This window comes from Arachis stenosperma, chromosome 6 (assembly GCF_014773155.1).
Source record: "Arachis stenosperma cultivar V10309 chromosome 6, arast.V10309.gnm1.PFL2, whole genome shotgun sequence".
Lineage (NCBI taxonomy): Eukaryota > Viridiplantae > Streptophyta > Magnoliopsida > Fabales > Fabaceae > Arachis > Arachis stenosperma.
In genome coordinates, this window is record NC_080382.1 from 32,616,649 (window position 1) to 32,634,353 (window position 17,705).

Sequence of the window (17,705 nt, forward strand, 5' to 3'; positions counted from 1 at the left end):
AACTGGGTGAACCTTTTTAGATTGTGACTCAGCTTTGCTAGAGTCCCCAGTTAGAGGTGCCCAGAGTTCTTAAGCACACTCTTTTGCTTTGGATCACGACTTTAACCACTCAGTCTCAAGCTTTTCATTTTGACCTTCATGACACAAGCACATGCTTAGGGACAACTTGATTTAGCCTCTTAGGCCAGGATTTTATTCCTTTGGACCTCTTCTCCACAGATGCTCAAAGCCTTGGATCCTCTTTACCCTTGCCTTTTAGTTTAAAGGGTTACTTGCTTTTTGCTCTTGTCTTTTGGTTTAAAGAGCTATTGGCTTTTTCTGCTTGCTTTTTCTTTTTCTTTCTTTTTCTTTATTTTTCATTTTTTTTCGCAAGCTTTGTGTTTTTCACTGCTTTTTCTTGCTTCAAGAATCAATTTTATGGTTTTCAAATTATCAATAACATTTCTCTTTTTTCATTATTCTTTCAAGAGCCAATAATTTTAACATTGATAAACTTCACTATAAAAAATATGCACTGTTCAATCATTCATTCAAAAAACAAAAAGTAATGCCACCACATCAAAATAATTAAAATAATTTCAAGATTAATTTCAAAATTATGCACTTCTTGTTCTTTCGCAATTAAAAACATTTTTCATTTAAGAAAGGTGAGAGATTCATGGAATCATTCATAGCTTTATGACATAGACACTAAACACTAATGATCATGTAATGAAGACACAAACATAGTCAAAACATAAAGCATAAAAAACGAAAACAGAAAAGAAAATAAACAAGGAGATTAAAGAACGGGTCAATGTAACGACCCAACTTCTAGAACGTCATGATCGTACCAAAAGTAAGGCGTTACCAACCTGCTTTCCTTTATTAACTATTTACTATTGAGCCTCTAGTTCGATATCGCGATTCAATTTTAGTAAAAATACCAGAAAATTTTGTTTTTGTTCATCAAAGACATGTATCAAAGGTTTCCAACAAACAATAGTAATCACATAAATATTATTGATAATAATTCTTATACAAAAGAAACCAAATAAAACTCATATACAATATACCAAACCTACCCCTCTATATGAAATAAAATCTCAAGGGACAATCGGCGAGGGGACTCTATGAAAGCAATTAAAACCATAAAGAAAGCCTACTAATCGTTCGCAGCTTCAGGTTGCGTCTTCAAACCTGTGTCACTGAAAGGGTGGAAAATTTGGGGTGAGAACAAACCACACGTTCTCAGTAGGGAATGGGAATGCCGTAAAAGTAATGAAATAGAATGCAAATAATTAATATACCTAAGGAAACTATATTTCTGTCAAACTCTTTTTATAAAATACAATTCTTTTGGTTTTACTTTACTAATTATTTAGCTCTTTCAAAAATCTAAGCTCAAAACAAATTCCAAAATATAAAACTGGTCATTTTAAACATTTTTCAACCACATAGTTAATTTTCAGTCACAACGTCAATTCTCAATCATCATCATACATTCATCAACTAATAGCACTAACAAGAGATTCAATTCAACACACAAACAAATCACAGCAAGGCAGACAGCACAAACACAGAGAAGTACAACGAGCAAACCCAATCAAATGCAAATGCACACACAAGGATGATGCATGTCTAGCCCTAGTACAGGCCATGAGCTCATGTGTCGGTTAGCACCTGCATTCCCGACATTTATCCGGTCACGAGTTCACGATTTCCCGGATACGATTTTCCGTTCAAATAAATGCGCATATAATTATTAGCAGCTCTATTGAGACAGCCTCTGCTTTCTACTCGCAGGAAATATACTCTTGGGAACGAAAAATTACTCTTGGGTTGCCTCAGGGCAACAAATAAATAAACAAACATCTCTTGGGTTGCATTAAGCAACATATATATACATATAATATCTCTTGGGTTGCATTACGCAACATATATATATAATATCTCTTGGGTTGCGTTAAGCAACAAATAAGCAAACAATATCTCTTGGGTTGCCTCAAGCAACAAACAAACATCTCTTGGGTTGCTTCAAGCAACAAACAAATAAATAAATATCTCTTGGGTTGCTTCAAGCAACAGATAATCATACAATAAGTATATTACTCTTTCCTTTTTCTTTCATAATTGCAAATACGCAAGCGGGACAAGACCCACGCCCTTGCCAACAATCTCATAAACTGAATATCTTTCCTCAAAAGAATCAGTGTAATTATCATCACAAGTGATCATTCTCATTATTCATTTCTAGTTACATATCCTTACATAATATCTCTCTCTTTATCATTCAAGTTCAAATATTATATAATCATTAAACTTCTAAAAAGTAATCCTTTATCTCAAACCCCAAGCATAACTCTCTTCATATTGAATAAAGCTCAACATAACTTCTTTTATAAATAATACAAACTTGAACATAAACTTTTTCTTAATAATTCAAATTCAAAATAGTATAATTCTTTTCTTACCTAAATAAAATTGTTTTCATAATAAATTCAGCCCATACATAATACTTTAATCAATAGATAAAACTTAAATAACATAACTTTTCAAATTCAAACCTTCTAAAATAACTTTTTCAAGTAAAACCTCAGATTTTACAAAATTCCGGCAGCACCTCCCCTAAAACTCGGGTTTAGCCACCCTTACGGGTTCCCTCTTTCTCAACAAATCACAGCCCTTTTTTTCAGCAGTTGCCACAATAATATATATTCTCAACAACATTTGATAATAGTATAGAAAATCTATTTCTTAAAATACAATATCAAAAATAATTACTAACACAACTTGGCAACCTGATTTCCATTTTGTTTTTAAAATACCAAATGAATTTGGAATTGCGCAAATTTTATATCCATGCGACCGTCTCGGATTAAGCTTTCTATTAAATCAAAAATCATAATTTTTCGCTGACTATAGCTCCGGGAATATAAGCAAAATCGGGACTGTTCTGCAGTGTTTTAAAACCAGCAGACAGCAGCACCATACAACATTTGAAATTTCATATAAAATCCAAATTAAATCCAACTACCTTCAAAATTAATGTGGTTAAACATAACTCATCCAAATTTCTTTCTCAATTGGTTCCAGGGTCATACCATTTTTAATGAAGGAGTTACATAGCTTGGAAGTTAGGTAATTTTCTGCAGAATTCTGTTTTACAAATCATTGAACACAACCTCTTCCAAGTCCCATAACTCACTTATTAAAACATGGAAAATCCTAAAATTTAAATCACATATACTAAACATACTTAATTTTCACCTCCAATTGGTTGCATCTCAATATCTATCCAGAATCAAAAGTTATAACCTCCCAAAGTTACTAATTTAAGAAAACAGAATCTGGCTTTTTCTGCATAATACATCTTTCTTTGAAAATCTAAATCTTTAAAACCACAACTCTAACAATTCTAAATTTTTATGACATTAAAGTATTAGGACCAAAGTTTCGTTTAAAATTGGTTCCATCTCAAAATTCAAAATGCAGAATTTCCATTAAAGAAATCAAGTTGCTGCTGTGTTAAATGCTCAGCAGAAAAACCAGATTTGACATCCATGACTCAAAAATTCACCATAAATCATAAACTTAGTGAAAAAGCCTCAAATTCAGCAGTCCAGTTCCCTATATTCCCAAGCTCAATCCGGACTTGGTCTTACACAATTCCGATAATCACAGAAATAGTTATAGCTTTTCAAAGTTTCCGGCTTCTTTTAAACATAATGCAGAAAATCAAGTTTTACACTTTAACTTTGAAACATCATAACTAGTTCTATCGTTAATTCAAACTTCTCAAAATTGAATCCTAACAACAACTTTTATCAGTAGTTATCACAACAGAAGCTCAATAATCATCTTATCATTTCATATTTACTTTTCACTTATCATAAAATCCTTTCAACATTAACCACAATCAACTAGTAATTCCCAAAAGAATCAGCCTTTCATAATTCAAAGTCATTTACTTGTTAACAAAGTAACTGTTTTAGTTTGGAAATCATATTTCAAGAGAATAATTCGGTAATCAAACTTCAATCTTTTAACAGTTCTCAAGCATAACTCTAATCACGAATCAACATTAACAAGCATCAAAACCAATCCCAACCAGTCACAAGTCAATTACACAGCCATTCCAACATGTCAAATTACCAAAATCAACAACAAACACTTATTCTCGATAATCAAAATATAGCCACAACTTAAACCATCACCACAATAATCCCAAACCAAACACAAATCCAACTCAGTTCATCAAATATCAATACGACAACCTTTCAACAGTCAACTCATCAAATTTCAATTTAACCAGTATTGTCAAATGAATCACAACGATTAACTAATTTCAAATGCATTTCAAGTCATTCATGTCAATTAAGAAATTCTTAAATATTGTTAACCATTTGCACTTATCCAATAACTTGGTAGGCATTCTAAATTAAAAACGTTAAATCCCCTACCTCGACTAGCCGAAATTCGATAATCAAACGCAACAAAGCCTTCTTTTATTTTTAATTCGCAGTGGTAACAACAACCTTGAACTGAACTAACAGCAGCGGCATTTCTGATCACTTCTCAGCAGCAGCAGTGGCATGAACTAATCAATTCAGAACCAGAATAGCACTCTTGACAAGCACCAACGACCTCGGTGGCAGCTGCGGCGGTGTAGAGTAACTTAAAGTGACAATTTTGTTTAATACAAACAATCTCAACGACAGGCTTCACAATAGAGACAAATTGGGCGACAAGGAAGAATCAAAAATAAGGTGAAGCTTACCAAAATAGTAGTGGTTCTAATGGTTCAACAGCAACTCCAGCAGGGCAGTGGCATTCTTATCAGATTTTAGTAACAAGAAGCAGAAGCAGAACTGGCGAGCCTTCCTCCTCCAGCGGCGGCTTGGTGAGACGCGGCGGCAGCAGAGTGCCACAACAGCGGTGCGGTGGCAGCTCGCGAGGATGGCGATGGCAACCCGCGGTGCTGATGACGACAAGGCTGGTCGCGGGCTTCTCTTCTGCGTGCGTCTTTCTCTCTATTCTTCGTCGGCGACACATGACACAGTGGCTCCAAGACAGATCGATGGCGACGGTGAATAGGACGCGACGGCGGCCTCTCTCTCCCTCTCGGCGCTGCACCTTGCCTCGGCTCTGGTTTTCCGCCACAACGGCATTGGCGACGGGACGACGGCTGCGTGGCAACAACATCTCCCTCATCTCTGTCTCGGGCTTCCCTCAGCAACGCGTGGATGACGGCGGTAGCTCCATGGAACGGTGGTGACGGCGCAGCAAGGAGCGACGGTTTTGTCGTGATGGAGGCAGCAACGCGAGCTACATCTCCTCTTCACTTTCGGACACGAGCTCTCTCTCACTCTCCGAATCTCATTTCTTTCTCTCTTCTCTGTACCGTTGGGAGAAAATGCTAGGGTTGAGGGATGAAGCTAAGTGAGTGAAAGGGGGAAACGGCGCTGAGATGAGGGGTGAGTGTGTTACGCTGAAGAAGGGTGGGGTGCAACTGAGGCAAAGGGAAGCTAGGGTTAGGGTTCCTCAATTTGGGAATTAGGGTTTCTGAGTTTGATTTGGGAATTTAGAAATTAGGGATTTTATAAAGTAATATGGATAGATATGAATAAATATTTTGATAAAATTGGAGGATAGGATAATTTTAAAATCAAATGTACTCTATTAAAAATATTTTGAAACATTATTTATCAACATATTGCTAAGTTAAATGAATTATTTCTAATTTACATTATAAAATGAACAAGTTAATTATATTTTGTAAAGTACAACTTAAATTCAAATATCAATTTTCTAGATTAAATCATATAAATCTCTATTACTTTTCTATCTCCGAAACTTTAATTTCAATTTATAAAGTAATTAATCATAATAAAAATTGTACATAAATATTAATTGACTTAAACTTAAAGTATTTATAAATATCAATCTAATCATTTCTAATAAAATAATTTCTAGAAGTTCAAATTAATAACATAATTCATTCAAAATAGAATTTATTTAAATTAAATTATACAATTCTTTCTTATTTTTCAATTACCAAAATTATAACTTCAATTATACCAAATATCTAATAAAGTTTATATAAAAATTATAATTAATTTAAACTTCAATTATCATGAAACTCCATTTAATTACCTTTAGCAAAATAATTTTCTTAAAATAAAATTATCAACAAATAAAATAAATCACAAACAACTAATTATTTGATTTTCAAAAACTATGGTTGTTACAGTCAACCTTAGTGATGGTGGCTTCCTCTTCCTCTTGAAGAACCAATGGAGTTCTTGAGCTCCTTTATGTCTCTTCCTTGCCTTTGTTGCTCCTCTTCCTAGAGGTTTTTCTAGCCTTAAGCGCCATTAATGGAAAGCAAAAACTGAGCTTTTCCATACCAAACTTAAAAGCCTTGCTCGTCCTCGAGCAAAACAAGATAGAAGGGAGTAGAAGAAGAATGATGCAATTAATTTTGAAAACTTATTACGGTATACAAGAAAAATTAAAAAGAGTTGAAAAGAATTTGAAAAGATCTGTAAGTTTTGAAAACGTTTTGAAAGAAATTGAAAAGAATTAAAAAAGAATTAAAAAGAATTAGAAAGATTATTAATTTTTGAAAATAGAAATTGAAAGATGAACATTTAAAATATGTTTGATGCAAAAAAATTATGAATTAAAACATGAAAAATTGAAAAAAAATCGAATTGGAAACAAAATTACCTCCCTTGTGTTATCCTGGCGTTAAACGCCCAGAATGCTATCCATTCTGGCGTTTAACGCCCACTGGACTGCCTCTTTGGGCGTTAAACGCCCAACCGGATACCCTGGTTGGCGTTAAACGCCAGGAATCCTTCTTTACTGGGTGTTTTTCTGAATGCCCAGAATGCTGCCCATTCTGGCGTTTAATGCCTAGAATGCTGCCTGCATGGGCGTTAAACACCCATTCTGCTATCCTCACTGGCGTTTAAACGCCAGTAAGCCTGTCCTCCAGGGTGTTCTATTTTTAATGCTGTTTTTGATTTTGCTTTAATTCTGCAGCTGTTTTTATGACTCCACATGATCATCAACCTAAAGAAAACATAAACTAACAATGGGACATGAAATGAAAAAGTAATGAACATAGATAAATAACATTGGGTTGCCTCCCAATAAGCACTTCTTTACTGTCTTTAGCTGGACTTTTATTGAGCTTTTAATTTAGTCTCAGTTTTGGGCACTCTTGCTCAACATTGTCTTCAAGATAATGTTTGACTCTCTGTCCATTAACAATGAACTTTTTGTCAGAGTCAATATCTTGAAGCTCTACATATCCATATGGTGACATACTTGTAATCACATATGGTCCTTTCCACCTGGATTTCAATATCCCAGGGAACAATATGAGCCTAGAGTTAAATAGTAAAACCTTCTGTCCTGGCTCAAAAACTCTAGATGACAGCTTTCTATCATGCCACCTTTTTGCTTTCTCCTTGTAAATTTTAGCATTTTCAAAAGCATTGAGTCTGAACTCCTCTAGCTCATTCAACTGGAGTAATCTCTTCTCTCCAGCCACCTTAGCATCAAGTTTCAGGAATCTGGTTGCCCAGTAGGCCTTGTGCTCCAGTTCCACTGGCAGATGACAGGCTTTTCCATACACCAGCTGGTTTAGAGAGGTCCCTATAAGAGTCTTGAATACAGTTCTGTATGCCTACAGAGCATCATCCAGACTTTTTGCCCAATCCTTTCTACGGGTATGTATAGTCCGTTCCAGGATTCGTTTTAGTTCTCTATTTGAGACTTCAGCCTGCCCATTTATCTATTGATGATATGGAGTTACCACTTTGTGGTTAATTCCATATCGGACCAGAGCAAAGTCAAGCTATTTATTGCAGAAATGAGTGCCTCCATCACAGATTAGTATCCTAGGGACACCGAACCTACTGAAGATATGATTTTAGAGGAACTTCATCATTGTCTTAGTATCATTAGTGGGTGTTACAATTGCCTCTACCCATTTAGATACATAGTCTACTGCCACCAGAATATAAGTGTTTGAATATGATGGTGGGAAAGGCTCCATGAAGTCAATACCCCATACATCAAACAACTCAATCTCTAAGATCCCTTACTAAGGTATTGCATAACCGTGAGGCAGATTACCAGCTCTCTAGAAACTGTCACAGTTACGTACAAACTCTCGGGAGTCTTTATAGAGAGTAGGCCAGTAGAAGCCACATTGGAGAACTTTTGTGGCTGTTCGCTCACCTTCGAAATGTCCTCCATATTGTGATCCATGGCAATGCCATAGGATCTTCTGTGCCTCTTCTCTAGGCACACATCTATGGATTACTCCATCTGCACACCTCTTAAAGATATATGGTTCATCCCACAAATAGTACTTTACATCAGAAATCGATTTTTTTGTTTGATGCTTGCTGTACTCTTTGGGTATGAATCTCACAGCTTTATAGTTTGCAATGTCTGCAAACCACAGTATTTCTTGAATGGCAAAGAGTTGCTCATCCGGAAAGGTTTCAGAGATCTCAGTAGGAGGGAGGGACGCTCCTGCTACTGGTTCTACCCGGGGCAGGTGATCAGCTACTTGGTTCTCTGTCCCTTTTCTGTCTCTTATTTCTATATCAAACTTTTGCAGAAGCAACACCCATCTTATGAGTCTGGGTTTTGAATCCTGCTTTGTGAGGAGATATTTTAGAGCAGCATGGTCAGTGTACACAATCACTTTTGATCCTACTAAATAGGATCTGAACTTGTCAATGGCAAAACCACTGCAAGCAACTCCTTTTCAGTGGTTGTGTAATTTTTCTGTGCGTCATTTAAAACACGGCTAGCATAATAAATGACATGCAGAAGCTTGTCATGCTTCTGTCCCAATACTGCACCAATGGCATGGTCACTGGCATCACACATTAGTTTGAATGGTAATGTCCAGTCTGGTGCAGAAATGACTAGTGCTGTGACCAGCTTAGCTAGATGGTCAAGACAGGAGCTGAATGAGTCTCCAAACACTGAGAAGTCATCCATGAAGACTTCTAGAAATTTCTCCACCATATCAGAAAAGATGGAGAGCATGCACCTCTGAAAGGTTGCAAGTGCATTGCACAAATCAAATGGCATCCTTCTAAAGGCAAATACTCCAGATGGACATGTGAATGCTGTTTTCTCTTGATCCTGAAGATCCACTGCAATTCAGTTGTAACATGAATAGCCATCCAAAAAGCAGTAGTATTCATGACCTGCTAGTCTCTCTAGCATCTGGTCTATGAATGGTAAAGGAAAATGATCCTTTCTGGTGGCTGTATTGAGCCTTCTGTAGTCAATACACATATGCCACCCTGTAACTGTTCTTGTAGGAAACAGTTCATTCTTTTCATTATGAATCACTGTCATTCCTCCCTTCTTGGGGAGAACTTGGACAAGGCTCACCCAGGGGCTATCAGAAATAGGATAAATAATCCTAGCCTCTAGTAACTTAGTAACCTCTTTCTGTACTATCTCCTTCATGGCTGGATTTAGCCACCTCTGTGGTTAAACCACTGGCTTAGCATCATCCTCCAATAGGATCTTGTGCATGCATCTGGCTGGGCTAATGCCCTTAAGATCACTTATGGACCACCCAAGAGCTGTCTTGTGAGTCCTTAACACCTGAATTAATGCTTTCTCTTCATGTGGCTCTAAAGCAGAGCTTATGATCACAAGAAAAGTGTCATCCTCTCCCAGAAATGCATATTTCAGGGATGGTGGTAGTGGTTTGAGCTCGGGTTTAGGAGGCTTCTCCTCTTCCTGAGGAGTTTTCAGAGGTTCTTTTATTTTCTCTGGTTCCTCCAGATCAGGCTGAACATCTTTAAAAATGTCTTCTAGCTCTGATTCGAGACTCTCAGTCATATTGACCTTTTCCACTAGAGAGTCAATAATATCAACGCTCATGTAATCGTTTGGGGTGTTTTGATGCTACATAGCTTTGACAGCATTCAACTTAAACTCATCCTCATTGACTCTCAGGGTCACCTCCCCTTTTTAGACATCAATAAGGGTTTTGTCCAGTTTCTAGGAAAGGTCTTCCTAGAATGAGAGTTGCACTCTTGTGCTCCTCCATTTCCTGCACCATAAAGTCAGTGGGAAAGGCAAATGGCCCAACCTTGACAATCATGTCCTCAATTACGCTTGATGGAATTTTAGTAGAGCCATCAGCAAGTTGGAGGCATATTCGGGTTGGTTTAACTTCATCAGTTAAACCAAGCTTTTTGATAGTGAATGCAGGTATCAGGTTGATACTTGCCCCAAGATTACATAGAGCTGTCTTGGTACAAGCATTCTCTAATGTGCATGGTATCATAAAGCTTCCGGGATCTTTAAGCTTCTCTGGTAAGCTTTTCAGAATGAGTGCACTACATTTTTCAGTGAGGAAAACTTTTTCAATTTCTCTTCAATCATTCTTAGGACTTAAGATCTCTTTCATGAACTTAGCATACGAGGGTATTTGCTCAAGTGCCTCTGCAAACAAAATCTTTATTTCAAGAGTCCTGAGATAGTCTGCAAAGCGGACAAATTGTTTATCCTGTTCTACTTGGCAGAGTTTTTGAGGATAAGGCATCTTGGCTTTATAGTCTTCAACCTTAGTTGCTGCAGGTTTACTTCCTATAGAAATGGTTTGAGAAGCCTGCCTAGGGGGTTGTTATTAGCACTTGCAGGAGTCTAATTCCCTATTGGCATTTGAACACCAGAATTGGGTGTTGTATGGGCGTTTAACGCCAGATTGCCACTGATAAACCACTATTTTATGGTTTATATTGTGTTTAATTGAGTGGTTTTTATCAAATTCTTGCCCACTTATTCATATGATTAGCATGATATTACGATTCCTTCCCAAAGTTGTTCTATGGTTGAAAACTTGCTTCCTAGAGATCATTTTATTGTATATTTTAATTCTGCTTTATACCATTCGATGTCGTGATCCGTGTGTTAAGTGTTTCAGGCTTCATAGGGTAGGAATGGCTTAGAGAATGGAGAGGAAGCTTGCAAAAAAGGAAGGAACACAATAAACTAAGGAGATGACCAGCGAACACCGACACGGACGCATGGCTCACGCGACCGCGCGAAATGGAGAAAATCGCAGTGACGCGTTCGCGTGCCTGACGCGAACGCGTGGATTGGAGTCTGCACGAATGACGCGAACGTGTGGATGACACGTACGCGTGGCAAGAAAAAAATTCTGAATGACGCGCACGTGTGGATGATGCGTACGCGTGACATCCGCGATCTGCAAAATTAACAGAACACGCTGGGAGTGATTTCGGGCCGCATTTTGACCCAGGTTTCGGCCTAGAAACACAGAATAAAGCCAGGAAACATGCAGAGACTCAAGGAATACTTAGCATAGGCTCATAATTAATAATTTTAGGTTTAGATGTAGTTTTTAGAGAGAGAGGCTCTCTCCTCTCTCTTAGGTTTTAGGATTTAGGATTTCTTTTAGGATTAGGATTTCTACTTCTCAATTTCCAGGTTTAATATTCCTTTACTTTTCTTTATATTTTCTTCTACTTTTATTTATTCTATTACTTTAGTTGATTACTTGATGTTGCTAATTTGGTTTATGGATTCTTATGTTCAATCTAACTTTCTATTTAATATAATGCAAGGTATTTCAGATATATGATTTTAATTTAGCTTTTTACACTCTTAGCTTTGGTTGAGTAATTAGAGACTCTTGAGTTATCAAACTCAGCTGATGATTGAAAATTGGAATTCTTTGCTGATTGATTTGAATTCTCCTAACTCTAGTCTTTTCTTAGGAATTGACTAGGACTTAAGGAATCAAATTGATTTATCCACTTAACATACCTTCATAGTTAGAGGTTGACCAAGTAGGAGCAAAAGCCAATTCTCATCACAATTGATTAGGATAACTAGGATAGAACTTCTAATTCTCATACCTTGCCAAGAGCTTTATTAGTTATTAATTTAATTTCTTGCAATTTACTTTTCTTGTTCAACCTATTTAAAAACCCCCAAAAAGATACTTTTTCCATAATCAATAATAAAACACACCTCCCTGCAATTCCTTGAAAAGACGACCCGAGGTTTAAATATTTCGGTTATAAATTTTATTGGATTTTGTTACTTGTGACAACCAAACTTTTGTACGAAAGGATTTCTGTTGGTTTAGAAACTATACTTACAACAATAGCTTATTTTTATGAAATTCTAAACTAGCAAAAGTCCTCTCGTCAAAATGGCACCGTTGCCAGGGAATTGCAAACGTGTGCCTTATTATTGGTTATTGTAAATATTTTTTTTCTTTTGCTTGTTTATTTATTTTTGTTTTTAATTTTTATTAGCTACTATGAATTCTCAGCCCTGTCGCTATGAGTTTGGTTCCAATGTTGTTGTAGGGAATGGACGCTATAAGGAGAACATGCATCAAAGATAGAACAATCAAAGATGGGAGGAGCCACAAGGATTTGATCAACCCTCTTAGCAACAACCACCTCCAATGGACTATCAACAACCATTCTGTGATGCATATCAAGGCAATGGCTATGGTGAGCACTCTTTTGATTATCAACAACCACCACCATATGCTTATGAACCGCTTTCCCAACCTACCTTTGGACCACCATACTCACAAGCCTCCTACAACCAAACACTCCCATATGACCCTAACCCTTATCCACCATATCAACCACCCTATGAGCCATATGAGCCATTGGTGAACGAAATTGTGATCTCAATGGTGCCAACAAATTGGTATGCACAATTGTAATCTCAACTCTTTATCACAACTTCGCACAACTAACCAGCAAGTGCACTGGGTCGTCCAAGTAATAAACCTTACGTGAGTAAGGGTCGATCCCACGGAGATTGTCGGCTTGAAGCAAGCTATGGTCATCTTATAAATCTCAGTCAGGCAGATTCAAATGGTTATGGAGTTTTGATAATTAAAAGATAAAGAAACATAAAATAAAGATAGGGATACTTATGTAATTCATTGGTGGGAATTTCAGATAAGGATTTGGAGATGCGTTGTTCCTTCTGAATCTCTACTTTCCTACTGCCTTCATCCAATCCTTCATACTCCTTTCTATGGCAAGCTGTATGTTGGGTGTCACCGTTGTCAATGGCTACTTCCCGTCCTCTTAGTGAAAATGGTCCTCTACGGTTTCTGTACGGCTAATTAACTGTCAGATTTCTCGTCTCGGATGAAAAATACCATGCACAGATATCGTATGGCTAATCAGCTGTTGGTTCTCGATTGTGTAGGAATAGGTTTTACTATCCTTTTGCATCTGTCACTACGCCCTACAGTCACGAGTTTGGAGCTCGTCACAGTCATCCCGTCCCAAATCCTACTCGGAATACCACAGACAAGGTTTAGACTTTCTAGATCTCAGGAATGCCGCCAATAGATTCTAGCCTATACCACGAAGATTCTAATCTCGGATTTAGATGCCCCATTGTCAGAGGGGAGTCAATGTGAATCGTTGATTAGGAACCCAAGAGATATACATTCAAGCTTGTTTTCATGTAGAACAAAAGTGGTTGTCAATAACGCGTTCATAAGAGAGAATAGTGATGAGTGTCACATAATCATCACGTTCATCATGTTCTTGTGTTCGAATGAATAACTTAGAATAGGAATAAGCATGAATTGAATAAAAGAACAATAGTACTTTGTATTAATACTCGAGGAACAGCAAAGCTCCACACCTTAATCTATGGTGTGTAGAAACTCCACTGTTAAAAATACATAAGTGACGAAGGTGTTCATTGGCTTCGGCCCCAGAGGGGGAACCAAAATGACCAAGACCTCGGTCTAAGGACTAAACATCCAAAGATGTGAGTACAATAGTAAAAAGTCCTATTTATACTAAAACTAGTTACTAGTGTTTACAGAGATAAGTAAATGATGCAGAAATCTACTTCCAGACCCACTTGGTGTGTGCTTGGGCTAAACATTGAAGCTTTTATGTGTAGAGACTTTTCTTGGAGTTAAACGCTAGTTTGCAGACTTTTCTTGGGCTGGTAACCTGTTTCTGGCGTTTAACGCCAGAATAGGGCAGGGAGTCGGCGTTTGAACGCCCTTTTGCGTCATCAAAACTCGAGAAAAGTATGGACTATTATATATTCCTGGAAAGCCCTAGATGTCTATGTTCCAACGCAATTGAGAGCACGCCATTTGGGTTTCTGTAGCTCAAAAAAATCCATTTCAAGTGTAGGGAGGTCAGAATCCAACAACATTAGCAATCATTTTTCAGCCTCTGAATCAGATTTTTGCTCAGGTCCCTCAATTTCAGCCAGAAAATACCTGAAATCACAAAAAAACACACAAACTCGTAGTAAAGTCCAGAAATGTGAATTTTGCTTAAAAACTAATAAAAATATACTAAAAACTAATTAAAACATACTAAAAACTACCATAAAATGATGCCAAAAGCGTATAAATTATCCGCTCATCACAACACCAAACTTAAATTGTTGCTTGTCCCCAAGCAACTGAAAATCAAATAGGATAAAAAGAAGAGAACGTACAATGAATCTCACAATATCAATGAAGCTTAGTGCCAATTAGATGAGCGGCGCTAGTAGCTTTTTGCTTCTGAACAATTTTGGCATCTCACTTTATCCTTTGAAATTCAGAATGATTGGCATCCATAGGAACTCAGAATTTTAGATTGTGTTATTGATTCTCCTAGTTCAGTATGTTGATTCTTGAACACAACTACTTTATGAGTCTTGGTCGTAGCCCTAAGCACTTTGTTTTCCAGTATTACCACCGGATACATAAATGCCACAAACATATGACTGGGTGAACCTTTTCAGATTGTGACTTAGCTTTGCTAAAGTCCCCAATTAGAGGTGTCCAAAGTTCTTAAGCACACTCTTTTTGCTTTGGGTCACGACTTTAACCACTCAGTCTTAAGCTTTTCACTTGGACCTTCATGCTACAAGCACATGGTTAGGGACAGCTTGATTTAGCCGATTAGGCCTGGATTTTATTTCCTTGGGCCATCCTATCCACTGATGCTCAAAGCCTTGGATCCTTTTTACCCTTGCCTTTTAGTTTAAAGGGTTATTGGCTTTTTGCTCTTGCCTTTTGGTTTAAAGAGTTATTGGCTTTTTCTGCTTGCTTTTTCTTTTTCTTTATATTTTTTTTGCTATTTTTTTCGCAAGCCTTGTCATTCACTGCTTTTTCTTGCTTCAAGAATCAATTTCATGATTTTTCAGATTATCAATAACATTTCTCTTTGTCCATTATTCTTTCAAGAGCCAACAATTTTAACATTCATAAACTTCACTATAAAAAATATGCACTGTTCAAGCATTCATTCAGTAAACAAAAAGTATTGCCGCCACATCAAAATAATTAAAGTAATTTTCAAGATAAAATTTGAAATCCAAGTACTTCTTGTTCTTTTGTAATTAATCACATTTTTCATTTAAGAGAGGTGAATGATTCATGGAGTTATTCATAGCTTTAAGACGTAGACACTAGACACTAATAATCATGTAGTGAAGACACAAACATAGACAAACATAAAGCATCAAATTTGAAAAACAGAAAAATAAGAACAAGAAAATCAAAGAACGGGTCCACCTTAATGATGGCGGCTAGTTCTTCCTCTTGAAGATCCAATGGAACGCCTAAGCTCCTCTATGTCTCTTCCTTGCCTTTGTTGCTCCTCCCTCATATCTCTTTGATCTTCTCTAATCTCATGGAGAATGATGGAGTGCGCTTGGTGCTCCACCCTTAGTTGGTCTATGTTATAACTCAAGCCTTCCAAAGAGGTGTTGAGTTGCTCCCAATAGTTGTGTGGAGGAAAATGCATCCCTTGAGGCATCTCAGGGATTTCATGAGGAATTTCCTTATGCTCTTATTGAGGTCCATGAGTGGGCTCTCTTGTTTGCTCCATCATTTTCTTAGTGATGGGCTTGTCCTCTTCAATGAGGGTGTCTCCTTCTATGTCAATCCCAGCCAAATTGCATAGGTGACAAATGAGATGAGGAAAGGCTAACCATGCCAAAGTGGAGGACTTGTCAGCCATCTTGTAGAGTTCTAGAGGTATGATCTCATGAACTTCCACTTCCTCCCCAATCATGATACTATGGATCATGATGGCCCGATCCACAGTCACTTCAGATTGGTTGCTAGTAGGAATGGAGGAGCGTTGGATGAACTCCAACCATCCTCTAGCCACAGGCTTAAGGTCCGGTCTTCTCAATTGAACCGGATTACCTCTTGAGTCTCTTTTCCATTGAGCTCCTTCTACACATATGTCCATGAGGACTTGGTCCAACCTTTGATCAAAGTTGACCCTTCTAGTGTAGGGGCGTGCGTTTTCTTGCATCATTCGCAAGTGGAACGCCAACCTTACATTTTCCGGACTGAAATCTAAGTATTTCCCTCGAAGCATTGAAAGCCAATTCTTTGGATTCGGGTTCATACTTTGATCATGGTTCCTAGTGATCCATGCATTAGAATAGAACTCTTGAACAATTAAGATTCCGACTTGTTGAATGGGGTTGGTGAGAACTTCCCAACCTCTTTTTCGGATTTTATGTCGGATTTATGGATACTCATTCTTCTTGAGCATGAAAAGGACCTCAGGGATCATCTTCTTCTTGGCCACAACTTCATAGAAGTGGTCTTGATGGACCTTTGAGATGAATCTTTCCATCTCCCATGACTCGGAGGTGGAAGCTTTTGCCTTTCCTTTCCTTTTTCTAGATGTTTCTCTGGCCTTAAGTGCCATAAATGGTTATGGAAAAACAAAAAGCAATGCTTTTACCATACCAAACTTAAAAGGTTTGCTCATCCTCGAGCAAAAAGAAGAAAGAAAGAAGGGGGAGAAGAAGAAAATAGAGGAGATGGAGGGAGATAGAGGTTCGGCCAATGGGGTATGAGAGTGTTTGTGATGTGTGAAAATGAAGGAGTGAAGAGGGGTATTTATAGGGAAAGAGAGGGAGAGTGGCTAAATGGAATTGGGTGGGTTTGGGAGGGAAAAGTGTTTGAATTTGAAAGTGAGGTGGGTGGGGTTTTTGGGGAAGAGATATGGAGGTAATTGGTGAAGAGAATATAGGGAAGAGGATAGGATTTAATGGGTGAGTGATGTTTTGGGTGGAGTGTTATAGAGATGTGTGAGGGTGAAAGAGAGAGGTGGGGTAGGTGGGGATCCTGTGGGGTTCACAGATCCTGAGGGGTCAAGGATTTTTCATCCCTGCTCCTTTTAGGCGTGCAAAACGCCCTTATTGTGCAATCCTGGCATTTAACGCCAGACTGCTACTTGTTTCTGGCATAAAATGCCAGATTTTATACCTTTCCTGGCGTTTAACGCCAGCTTGGTGCTTCTTTCTGGCGTTAAACGCCAGCTTTGTGCCCTTTTCTGGTGTTAAACGCCAATCTGGTGCCCATTTCTGGCGTTAAACGCCCAGAATGGTGCCAGACTAGGCGTTTAACGCCCATTCTACTACTCTTACTGGCGTTTAAATGCCAGTAAGTTTCTCCTCCAGGGTGTGCTATTTTTAATGCTGTTTTTTATTTTTTTTTTTAATTTTTGCAGTTATTTTTGTGACTCCACATGATCATGAACCTAAAAAAAGAAAATAACATAGAAAAATGAAATTGGGTTGCCTCCCAATAAAAACTTCTTTAATGTCAATAGCTTAACAGTGAGCTCTCATGGAGCTTCACAGATGTTCTGAGCATTGTTGGGGCCTCC

At 37.7% G+C, this 17,705-nt stretch overlaps 1 long non-coding RNA gene across 1 annotated transcript; it reads right to left on the reverse strand.

The window, feature by feature from the left end:
• Positions 1-976: 976 nt before the first annotated feature.
• LOC130932953 (uncharacterized) lies at positions 977-5,534 on the reverse strand. The gene is made up of 3 exons (XR_009067567.1): positions 4,760-5,534; positions 4,443-4,637; positions 977-1,187 (listed from the first exon to the last, which is right to left on the reverse strand). It is a non-coding gene; the product is annotated as an uncharacterized LOC130932953 (long non-coding RNA).
• Positions 5,535-17,705: the final 12,171 nt, after the last annotated feature.